The sequence below is a fragment of the Nymphaea colorata genome, chromosome 14 (assembly GCF_008831285.2).
Source record: "Nymphaea colorata isolate Beijing-Zhang1983 chromosome 14, ASM883128v2, whole genome shotgun sequence".
Lineage (NCBI taxonomy): Eukaryota > Viridiplantae > Streptophyta > Magnoliopsida > Nymphaeales > Nymphaeaceae > Nymphaea > Nymphaea colorata.
The window spans coordinates 6,776,377-6,788,578 of NC_045151.1; positions in this window are offsets into that span (position 1 = coordinate 6,776,377).

The window sequence follows — 12,202 nt, forward strand, 5'->3', positions numbered from 1 at the left end:
TGATGTCGATGTTCACAACTACTTGTGAGAAGTTTGGCACCAATGTAAAAAGTGACTTGTTGTTAATTATCGTCTCAAGACCTACAACCATGTTTTTGGGGGAAAACTCACTGCCTACAACAGGGTCACAGTAGCAAAAACAAAGAATCTCACACACAGACTCAGAGTAAAGCCTTCCAATTTGAGGAAGAATTTCCTCCACTATAACTGAACCCCTCATTAAACTTTATATCTTCCTAAATCCTAATTACACATTTATAGGGAGACACAGTATGGGCATTGGATTTCCCACTAGGGCTGCTCCAAACCTGATTCAGTAAGTTACCCAACTTTTAAGGGAAAAACATTTAACTACCAAGGACTATTGTATCCCCATCTATGGCTCCCAACGGTTACCCAACCTTATTCTCTCAACAGTCTACTTGCATCATCTCTCTCCCTTAAGAGCCACCTTTTCCTCAAGGTGTGCAATGAGAGAAATGCTATTGTATGTCAGCAAAATTCTCCCAGTGGGCGTCTCCTCCGCATCACTTCTCCATTCAATCAGCCATTCAGTAGTCAGTTTGCCATTTATTCTGATTTTTCTCTCATCTAGGACCTTAAAGTGTTGGGGGTCTTCAGAATTCTCTAGCCTTGGAGGGATGGGTAATGGTACAGTTTCGTCATTTACCTCTAATTCTTTTTGGCACGATACAAGAAACACTAGGTGTATCCTTGAATCTTGAGGTAAATCTATTTTATGACCAATTGAACTGGTCACCTGTAGCACCTTGAATAGACTGCGATAACTAGAGGAGAAATTGTATTCTTCTATAAGTTCTGTCCAGAATGTGAACTAAGGAGTCGATAGGGAGAAAAAGCTGTTGGTCTCTACTAGTTCCTCATGCCTAGAGGGGGCATATGCGGCTAAGTTTTCAGCTCCCTCTTATAATTAATGATAAATCATATCCCATGAGTTTTGTACTCGATTTATGCTTCTTTAGGGAGAAGATCTCTTGATTCACTAGGTATTGAAGGCTTTTACGATATAAAAAGACTACAAATCACCTTGCCAAGAGGTATGGTCTCTATTTTTGTGGAACCAGCACTAAGGTCTCTATTTCTGTGGAACCAGTACTAAGCTCTTAGTTCCCTCTCATAGGCTAATAACACACCAAATTGGGGAGACATTATCTTGTTGAAATAGGATAGTGGGCAATAACTAATCTTTGAAAAGAGTTCAAGGAAAATCTTGGATAAATAATTTGGTAATTATAAATGGAACCTTAAATGTAAAGGCAACACATGTGTATGATCTCATTCTTATTACATAGGTTTTGATGTTTTGTGGAACTGTGGAATGAAATCAAGCAAATCATACTAGGATTACCATGACCTCCTTTTAATGATAATATCTTCCTATTTTTAACTAATCAATTGTTTAGAGACGAGTAAAGTATATGATGGTTTCTTTTAATGTAAAAGATATGTTTGTGTTAAGTGAACTTATTTTAAGAGAACAACCAAATTCCACTTGTCGAAATATCCCATATCATTCTTCTTTGTTTGTGTTACCAGTCCACACATTGGGTGCCATATGGGACCAATAACTGAAAGAAAATGTTTATGCTTCTATAATTTCTAGCATGATATTGCCCGAGAACAATAAGTATATGATGTGACAATGTAAGACCCAAATGATGGATCCCAACTTGTCCTATAACAGTTTTGGGTCAAGTATTAAAAAGGCTAGGAACTAGGACAACCAGCCACTTAATAATTCCCCTTTATAAGTCCCCAAAGATTCTTCACAATCTTATATATGAGATTGAACTTTTTAATGGGGTGTTACAATCCACTCTCCTTCAGCCACATGTGCCTATACATGTTGAACTCCAAGTCCTAGTGTTAAACTGGTTCTAATACCAAATGCCACAACCCGACCATTCCTACACAAGGCTCGGTCTTTTGGTTTGGCGGATCACAACCAACTACTTAACAACTCATGTTATAAGTCATTGAAGATCTCTCATAATATTCAAGGTAGTATGTTAAAAAAAATGATAGCTTTATGGAAAGAAACTATTTTAGGAGGTGGCATTAACAATTTTTGTTACCTTAAAATATTTTATACTTGTTATATTATTTTGCTATTATATATTTGATGTGTTTATTATGGATTCAACTTATAAAAGATCAATATAATGAAAAAACAACTACCAAAGGAGTTTGCCATGAAGCACTTAGGTGATGTAGGACAAATCCTTTTAATGAGATTAATAATGAATAAGTAGGCTAGTACTTTAAAATTATATCAAGAAAGTTATATTCATAAAATCTTAATACGCATTTAAAATATAGGATGCAAATGTTGTAAGCATTCCTTTGGCAATCCACTTTAAACTCTCAAAAGAATTTCCACCTAAGACACGAATAGAGCATGAAACCATGTCCAAGATTCCTTATGCTTCGGCTATATATAGTTTAATTCATGCTATGGTTTGTTGTAGGGAAAACATTGCACATGTTATGGGTTGTCTGAGTTGGTACATATTGGATCTAGAAAATAAGCATTGGAAAGTTGTAAAAAGAATTTTGACATACTTGAAGAGAACTTCAGGTATGACATTTTATTTCAGGGAACATAATTTATCTTTACAAGCTTTGTTGATGCAGTTTTAGGTGGTGTCATTGATAATAGTACTATTGGATACATATATACTTTGGGTGGTACAAATGCAATTTGGGTGCCTCAAGTTTAGAAGATTGCTGAACTATCTACCATTGAAGCAAACTATGGCAAGTAAAGTAATGATCTAGCTAAAGAATCTCTTAAAGGAGTTGGATATAGAACATGGTAGCCGTGTCATTTAATGTGACATTCAAACTGCAAATCAGTTGACAATAAATCTGGTGTTCCATGCAAGGGCAATGCATATATAATTGCAGTGTCACTTTATTCAAGGGCTATTTGAAGTTAATGTATTATCACTTGAGAAGATTCAAAATAAACTATAGAAATGGAGAAACCTATGTATCTTGAAATCAATATGTGACTCACTCCAAAACATTCAAAGGGAACTATAGAAATGGAGAAACATACATACCCTGACTAATGTTTATTATCTAGATCATAACACCATGACATCACATTTCTTTTTTGGTGCTTTTGCATTCTAGATACACATGATTATGTCTGATGTTCATGTACAATGTGATGTTGTGGGGATAAGAGCCTACTAAAAGAAGTCAAGTATATGTTACTTATTATGTTGATACCAGTGTTGTTAAATTATATATGCAGAAAATATAAAATTAAAGGTATTTTATATTGTTATGCACTGAAGTCACTTGATCAAAATAACATTAGAGAACAAGGTGAAAAAAAAAACACAAAGTTGGAAATGCTGAGAATAAGTCTTAAGATTCATACAAATAAGGATGTTTGCTTGTGCACATTTCAGATATGACAAAGCAAATGAATATATGAAGCAGTTGATAATGAAGCATTAGAAAATGTTTTCACTTTGCAATGAGTGCAAATACTAGTTCAAAAAGTAAATCTTAAACCCTAAACCTTCCACAGAAGCATCAACCAAATGTAAATATCTTCTTTATCAACTTAGAAGTCAATATTGTAAACCACACAATTAATCGATATATACACCAAAAGCTATAAAAAGGAATCCATGACCTAACCTCAATTGCAACAAAACAAAGAGTCCATTGGAGACTTTTAGCAAGGGAATGAATAAGAAACAACCAAGCCATCCACAAGAACAGCCAAGTAATTTACATGATTTTATACATATATAGCATCATGGAGTTGAAACATGCAAGTCATCTAACCTCTTATATCAGTTATATGATGATGGTAGTTTTGCTGATTTCTTGGTAAGTTGTTAAACTTTGATACTCATTCATAACAAACTTTTTATTATTAAACATGTGTGCACATTGATCTAAAGTTAACATTTTTTATTGTCACAAACCTAAATGGATTAACATTGTAATTAATAGTGATGCATGGATAGATGTGCATAGCTATTATTTGGTCTTAAGAGTTTAAGTTGTACATAGACAAGCGTATAATTAGAGAACTTGATAAGTGTGAATTGATTTTCACATCCATTTGTGACATAAATGAACAACAATGATTAGTTGACAAATAGTTGTGAATTATTATTATTCAAGATCTTCACTACTGTTGGTGAATGGGCTGAAAATTGTTTTAAGTCTTTTGTAAGATAGGACTAATGTGGTTACTAGTTACTATGTGAGGGAAAGATAAAAACTATTTATGGATGCATAAGATAATGAATGGTTAATTTTTTTTGGCAAAGGTATAGTTGTGAGATCATTGAAAGTCTTGCAAATTGTTCAACTTTATGTGAGATGTAATGTTGTTAAAATGTTTTTGATGAATTTTACCACAAGTCAGCTGATCTTCCTTTTTAAATGTTGATTGAACATCATAACTAGTGGTGATACATGTACAGACAAGAGCAATTACTATTTGGTCATATGCGATTACGTAGCTTGTAGACAAGCTTATAAGTGACAAATTACATAAGGATGAATTAGTTTTCTCAAACAATTGTGACATAAATGAACAACAAACTATTAATTGGTGGGATAGTCCTGAATAATTATTCAATGCCTTCACTGTCATTGGTAAATGAATTTTAAATTGTCAAGTTTTTTGTAAGATTCATATTGTAGAAAAGTTACTTAAGGATTTACACTGAATCAACATGGAAAGACTAGTGTGGTTACTAGTTATGACAACTACAAAAAAGGAGTTTTTACCGACGCGAGAAAAACGTCAACAAAAAATAACCAACAGATCAATAAAGTTTTGCTGACATTTTCTTATGAACATTACTAAAAGTACTCTCGCTAATACTTCTACTGATATTTTCATAGTACATAAATAAAATTTAACTTTTACTGATGATTGATTTTTGACGTTTTATATATGTTCCTTTTACTGATGCAAAAATTGTGTCACTAAATTGTGTCCCTTAAATTATTCAAAAATCATGTAATAATTATTCTCAATAATGGGGTTGTTGATTTTCATCTACTTAGCTGGTAGCTTAGGCAAAAAAGTAAAAATAAAAATAATAATTAATAAAACTAATAAGAATAAGGAAAATGAAAAACAAGAAAATGAAGAACAAAAGAAAAAAGAAACTCATGACAAATTTTAGCATCCATAGTTGAAGTGGCATTTGGCCCTCTTTCTTGCAATATAATCTAAAAGGAAGATGAACATAAAAAAGAAATAGGCATGTAAAATGCATAGATAGAAAGAAAGAAAGAAAGAGAGAAGGAGGGGAGTGAGGTTATATGAAAAGAAGTGGAGAGAGAGAGAGAGAGAGAGAGAGAGAGGCATACTTTTGAGCATGTAGGAAGGAGGAAATGAAGAAGAAAAGATATGGAAATGAGAATAAGACAACTATTTTTATAAAGCAGCCGGAGATTTATATATGAACAAAAAAGAAAGGACAAGGGAAAACTTAAAAAATTAACCTTTATTGACATTTACTTCATGTTTTTGAATGTTTTCGTTGTTGTAGACCTATATTTATGAATAGTGTCACTGCTGTAGTCTTCTTCACATAAAAAAAAAGAATGATTTTTCAATGACATGGATCCATGCTCGTTAATAATGATTTACCTACATTAACATTTTTTATGTGTCATTGAAAGTTTGCACTGCAATAGACCTATACAGCTAAAGGATTCTATATATGAACGCTAAAAGGAAAGAAGTTTAAATGACTATGATGTACATGTCATTAATGATTCCCTTTTACTGAAGTTCAATTTAAAATATCAATAAAGATGAATGTTTACTGATGTGACTTTTCCCACGTGCCAGTAAATACCTGTAACTATTAATTGGTAGGAAATCGTAAAAAATTATTCAACTTCTTAACTATATTTGGTGCTTTCATTCAAGTTTTCTATAAGATCTGAAATCTTATTTTACCCTATATATGTGTAGAAATACTAGTTTACTTACTAGTTGTGACATGAGCGAAGGATGTGAACTATTGAGCAATGAATGAAATTATGAATAGTTAATTTCTATTCACAAAGCTATAGTTGTGAAAACATTCAAAATTTTGTAAAATTTTCAATGTTATGAGAGATCTACTGTTGGTTGAGTTGTAATTGATGGATAAATAGCGAGTGAGCTAATTTTCCTTTTTAAAGGTTGATTCAATATTGTAACTAATGGTGACACATGGATAAGATTATTGGGTGGTCATGTGCAATTAAGTCGCATACATCCAAGCTTACATATTGGTCAATTTTGTAAAGGTAAATTGGTTTTTACATGTGTTTGTGACATAAATCAACATTAATGGTTAATTGGAGCATAGTTGTGAATGATAGTATAATGTTTTCACAATCATTAGTGTATGCATTGCTGTTGAGCAGCCAACTCCTCCCCCTTTTTGTCTTTCTTTTTCTTCCTCTATTTGTCCCCCATGTTTTTCTCTTTCTCACTATTTCTCTCTAGGGAACGAGTTTTGCTCAAGCCTCTCTTTTAATCATGACAAATTTCAAACTATCTCTCAATGGTTCAAAAAAATCAATTTAGTCTCTAGGAATTAGTAATCTGATTAGTGGTTAATCTTCTTGATTAATTGGCATTAATCCATGATTAAACCATCACTAAAGGTGTCTAATCCTGCTTAGGATAACTAATATCATGGTTAACCAATTTATTAATCCACCTACTATCTTGCAGTTAAATTCCTTTACCTAAAATTAACAGATAAGTATTTCACCAGTCCTTAATAACTGCATTTAAGTTTTCTAGAATTCTCAAAAGAGCTGAGACTTCCATAGACCAGTTCTTTTCCATACATAGTCCAATCTGAACACAGTTAGTGTCCTTGAAGAGTGGTCATAAACTCTATTCAACCATGCTAGTCTCATCTAGAGACTCCAATCATGAGAAAGTTGGCCACCACAACTAGCAACATATAACAAGCAGCTCAAGAATATAAAAATATAGGCTTGAAAAGTACCTGCAGTCTAGGGTGTTACATTCGACTTTGCTCTAAGATCTCATGCTATTGAAATGTTACTTAAGGATTTGCACCGAGTCTATGTGAAAAGACTAGTGGACCTACTAGTTATGACATGAGCAACAATTATTGATGCATTTGAGATAACAAATGGTTAATTTCTATTTGCAAGGGTATAGTTGTGTGATCATTCAAACTTTCATAAACCATTCAACTTTGTATGGAATATAATGTTATTGAAGTGTTGTTGAAAAATGTATAGTAGGTCAGCTAATATTCCTTTTCAAAAGTCAAATGAACATTGTAACTAATGCTAATGCATGGATAGATTAGTAGAATTAATATTTGGTCATGAGTAATTAAGTTAGACAACAAGCATGGCATAAAGAGAATAGTGGCTAGAGAGTGTCTCTTCTCCAAATCACTAGTGTCTCCAAAAACCTACAAATGGACGAATGAGTTCTAGCTCTCAAGAATATACAAACGGGGTTACTTGAAGTGTTGAGGATATTTATGGTGAACTATAATCAAGTAAAAATGAGGACACATTATGAACCATATCGTGGATAACATATTAAGCGAAAGGCATTAATAGAATTAAGTTCCTTAATTTATTTCATGTTAACGAAATGGAAAACTAACACCATCTGGAGTAAACAACCATTGAGTGAAAATGAGATGTCACTGTGAACTATTAATCATGACTAGTAGATCTAGCATTAGTTAGTAACAAAATTGTTTCTCATAATTTATTAGCAATTTGACATTATTGAAATGGAAAACAAGAGTATTCACTGGAGATCCATTGATCATCAAACGAGTAGTTAATATCAGGATAAATCAACATATGGGAATAGTAGAAGTCTCTATTACCAATTTGACATTCTTGAATGGGAAAACAATAGTCTTTTCCGATATCTATGATAATCGTACAAAAAGAAACTAATGTCAGAATAAATTGATGTAAGCGAAAACAAACAAATATAAAGTCGCAATGCATGAGTAAATGGATGACACATTCATTAATACTTCATTATTGTTAGTGGAAAAACAAGTATGTCTATACACATTTATACAACATGTTTAGCAGTCAATGCATGAAAATAACTAACAAAGTTGATGCATTGAAAGAAATGTGTGATTACTAGGTGGAAGTGATTACTAGATGGTAAAGGTGTTAAGATTCAACCAGAGTGTAATTTCATCAACAAGCATGCCTACACAGAGTTGAATGTAACATTGACCATTAAAACGGAAAATTAGCTGATCTGTTGTACATCCATCAATAACAACATGACAACATTAAATTTCGCTGAGAGTTGATTGTTTTATAAAACCTTGAACAGTCTCACTACACTCTTGCCAATAGAGATGCATTTGAAAACACTTTTGCCCTAAAGAAATTTGCAGTTTATGCACTTGTCTTTATGCATCATAATTACATATGACCAAATAGTAGTCATGCTCATTTTTCACGCAAGCACTTAATAATAATGTTAAATTGACCTTCCATAAAAGAAGATAGTTGACATGTTGTCCATCTTTTAATAACATTTCAAACACATATGAGATTACAAAAAATTGAATGATTTACATTCACTGATTATGTACGTATTACATATGTATATCAAAACTGCTTTGATAGAAAATACCAAAGTCTAAGTCTTGACAAGAAATTGCTATGTCGTACACGTGCTCATGTTTTCCTATTCCTTATTCAACTTTGACATTATATTCTTCACTATGTTCCCACATATTCACTCTCTGGATAGAGGTGCATCCTTGTGAAAAAGCACAATTGCAATATTGAAAATTTTGATCATCACATAGTTATTTAGACAAGTTACTAGCGCAATGAAATTTCGGTTTCTAGCCTCATACATTGTCACTGCATATTTGATGACAAATACACTATAATCATAGCCATTATCCTGACAGTGAGCTTTCTTTGTATGTGTAAATCGCCAAAGTTGACCCACCATAAGTTCAGAATCCCTCAATATGCAAACACGTCAAGTTGTAGCAGATCATGCATTTTCATTATTTTATTACATCATAATTTTGTGTTCTGCATCTAGTACATGTAGTACCAAATGGTTACTCTTCTCACAATGTGGGAAGTAAGATCTATAAAAAATCACCAAGTACAATCTAGTAAAAAAATTGCACACATTCAAAGTGAATTGTTGATCAATCACTTGGGCGTTGGCTGTTCATATGTTGTGAATAGATGGGGATTGTTTGATCTTTTCATGCTTGCTCGAAATCAGGACTGAAAGGCACACGGTGGTCTGAACTTTGTTCACAAAAATAAGCAATAGTTCACACACATGCATAACAAGATTTGATATAATATCTAAAATAACAAGCAGGTATACCATGACAAAATGCATGCTATCGTTACCTTTCAAGTGCAATAATTATGATATAAACTGGTACCACAAATATTATACAACAACCACATGATACATTCATGAGACAACTCACATGCATACTCATATACATGACAAATTAAACTTTTTAACATACATACCATATAATACATTATACAATAAATGTTTTAAAATGTACAATACAATACACAATCAGCAATATGCAACATAATGCAATTATAATATTCATTGCAATACAATGTAGTCAATCTATATACACTATATACATATGTTATAGATTATTATTTAAAACATACATATAATATGATAAATACATTGCCTAATACAATATACAATATACATATGTAGAATACATTACACAATAAAACACATATTAGATAATAATTGCACATCCTATAATATGGCATGTTGTTGAGTGTAATAATATGACATCCATGGGTTGCTTCATTGTGCAACACACATTACAGTATGACTAAGGGCAGTTGGGGAAGGTTAGAAATGAACGTGGTCGGTGATGAAGGGAGAGGAAGGAAGTGATAAAAGAAAAAGGCAACAAAAGAGGAAAATGGTAAACAGAGGAAGAGGATGAATGCGAGAGTTTATGTTTCTTTAATCCTATCCTTTTAGAGCTCGATGTTATTTATTGTCCTCGGTATTCTAAAGATTATTTTATGTATGCACAATTTCATAATATTTGGTTTATTTAATTTTGTCTAATATTGTGTTTAATTGGGTCCCTATCCAAGTTCATTTATGTTATCATTTTGTATATACCTCTTCTCTTATAATTGTAGCACAGTTGAAATGATTGAAAGAAGTCTAGCCAATCAAATACTTGGGAATATATCTATTGTATAACTAATATTTGAAAATAGTTCAAGGGATTCTACGATTAATAATTTGGTGACTATGAATGGAACCTTACCTGTATGGGTAATACATGTATATGATTTCATTCTTACTACATAGGTTTTTTACAATTTTGTGAAATTATAGAAATGAAATCAAGAAAATCTTATTCGAATGACCATGACCACGTTTTTTATGGTATATCTTCCTATTTCTAACTATAGTTTTTTTTTTGTTCGACTTGTTATTCATGGTATAACATGGTAACTTTGGTTTATATGGCCAACCAAGTCATGTTATATTAGTATTCATAGATGAAACTGTGTTTGCAATAACTAATAATTTGGAGAATAGTAAAGTGTACGATGGTTCTTTCAATCTAAAAGATATGCTTGTGCTAAGTGAACTTATTTTAAGAGTACAATTTGTTAAGAAAAATCTACTTGTCGAAATATTTCATATCATTCTTCATTGTTTATGAACTCAATCTAAACATTGGGTGATATTTGTGATCAACAACATGAACAAAATTTTTATGGTTTTACAAGTACTAGCATGGTATTGGCTGAAAACAAGAAGTATACAATGCGACAATGTAATGACTTGATTAGCAGATCTCAGCCAGCCCCTTAACATCTTTGTTTTAAGCATTAAAAAAACTAAAAAAATGGCAACCAATCACTTAACAAACCCTTTATAAGTTTCCCAAATTTGTTAAAAATCTTATATATGTGATTAAACTTTTTAGCATAGTGTTAGAATCCACCTCCCTAAATCATACACATTCCCGTGTGTGGGAATGTAGATCCGAGCATCGAACCGGCTTTGATACCAAATGTCTCAACCCGATCCATTCCCACACCAGGCTCAGGCTCCAAATCTATCATATCTCAACTAACTACTTAACAACCTCCTTTATAAATCTTTAAAGATCTCTCACAATCTTCAATACGAGACTAAACTTCTCAATGTGGGGCATTACAAACAATATGACTTTGTTAGTTATTTAATATATGTATTTCATTTGGAATATTGTAATTTTCTACAATATATTATTTTGACTTGTAGTGTTCCATCTATAGTATGTTTTTTTGATGAGTAGAATAGCTATAGATCTCTCGTAATATTTATTTTTTCACAAAAAATATTGTTGGCAACTAAATGACAATGATTGGGTGCTTTTGTGACAAAGTATAAGGAAGAACTCTACAATGAACATAAACCAAAATTTTCCTAAGATGATATACCTTGTTTCTTGAACAAGCAATGCAATGTCCTCATTGAACACAAAAACACGAATCACTTGAACAGTGAGAATATAAGAGCACAAAAAGATATTCCTAAGAATTGTAGTCAGTGACGAGGTGCACGATGACGATCTAGGCATACATCACATGTACAACCATATATTTATCTTTTATATAGCTTGGAACTCTCATGTTTATAATGTAAGCACATATGCATAACAATTTGAAGAAACATAATCATGTGGGCATAATGAAATGTAAATATTTTGTTTATAGACCAACTATATACATGTTGTGTATACCATTTTTCCATGTCTCATTCATCGACTTAGGTTGTATATGTGAAAACAGATGTATGCATGTTACCAGTATGTAGTATGTATGCATGCATATCTCATCAATGAATAGTAATTATTTGTTTTCTCATGCACTGCTATTATTGTCAAAATTTATCACAACAGCGACTAGATAGCCATGTGTTTCATGATACAATATATATATTGAATTTCTCATTATGTGCATTAATCATTTTTATTTTCCGCTAACAATTTTCACTCACTAATAGTCAGTAAGCATTCATTTTCTCTAACATAATTTAAAATGAAGTTAAGAATCACCATAATGATAATAATCGACGGTTGAATATAACGACTCCCTAATGATTGGGCATTTATTATCATTGACA